Consider the following 899-nt stretch of genomic DNA (forward strand, 5'->3'; position numbering starts at 1 on the left):
CCGAGCCTTGCCGGATTTTATCCCTATCACAGCGCTTTCACTAGAGCCAAGACGAGCTTTAACAAACTCATTGTGGTTTGCATTGGCAGTTAGAGAAAGCTTGAGCATTTATTTTGAAAAGCTGGGTCCTTCTCCGAACCGTTTGCAGGGGACGGGCTGAGGTCTCGAACTCTGGCAGCCGAGTTCCAGGTCAGGGCGTTCTGACGGTGCCGGAGAAGGCCAAGTCCCCATCTTCCCAGTACTGCAGAAATGCTTGCATGTCAGCTGGGTCTTTGCTTTTTCTCTGTTGAGTTCTGTCTCATTTTTTTCAGATCCGGAAGTGTGGCAAATAACTGGATTGAAATTTTCAATTTTGTCCAGCAACTTACAGAGAGATTTGTGAGGTACTTATCCCCACTTTACTTTTCTTGGCAGTGGAAAGGATGCAGACTGCAGGGTTTCCCCTTTTTCTGAAACCGTATGCTGAAATGTTGAGTGTTAAGCATCTCCAGGTGGGCAGTGCACACAGGATGGTGTCAGGCCAGCTGCTGGGCCCTTGAGGTTTCTTTCATCTGGATTCCAGAAACTTGGCTCACATTGAGGAAGCATTTTCGAATACTGTTCCAAATGTCTTTTCCTTTCTGTATCTTCTTCTGTTTTGAATTCCAGTTATGCTTTCTCATAATTTATCACATTAGAAACAAATTTTACACTAATAGCATCCATGGTATATTTTCCATTCCACATGATGCTTAGCTTGTAGAGGTTTTCTTTTCAAAGAAAAAAGTGTTGGAAAACTTCAAATGAACATGTGTTAATACCCCACTCCCAAGAAAAGCGCTCGTGTGTGTTTTAAGAAATGACTCGTGTTTACACAATGTGTGGGTGTGCGGCTTTTTAAAAATTTATATATATATATA

At 42.6% G+C, this 899-nt stretch overlaps 1 protein-coding gene across 1 annotated transcript in view; it reads left to right on the forward strand.

The window, feature by feature from the left end:
• The first annotated feature begins 290 nt into the window (after positions 1 to 290).
• The window catches only part of Antxr2 (ANTXR cell adhesion molecule 2), a 129,737-nt gene continuing 129,128 nt past the window's right edge, over positions 291 to 899 (forward strand). The window contains exon 1 of the mRNA XM_010628532.3: positions 291 to 383. The gene's annotated coding sequence lies outside the window, so the exon portion shown is untranslated. The remainder of the gene's footprint in view (positions 384 to 899) is intronic.

Source organism: Fukomys damarensis, unplaced genomic scaffold (assembly GCF_012274545.1).
Source record: "Fukomys damarensis isolate Sample0158 unplaced genomic scaffold, DMR_v1.0_HiC HiC_scaffold_32, whole genome shotgun sequence".
NCBI lineage: Eukaryota > Metazoa > Chordata > Mammalia > Rodentia > Bathyergidae > Fukomys > Fukomys damarensis.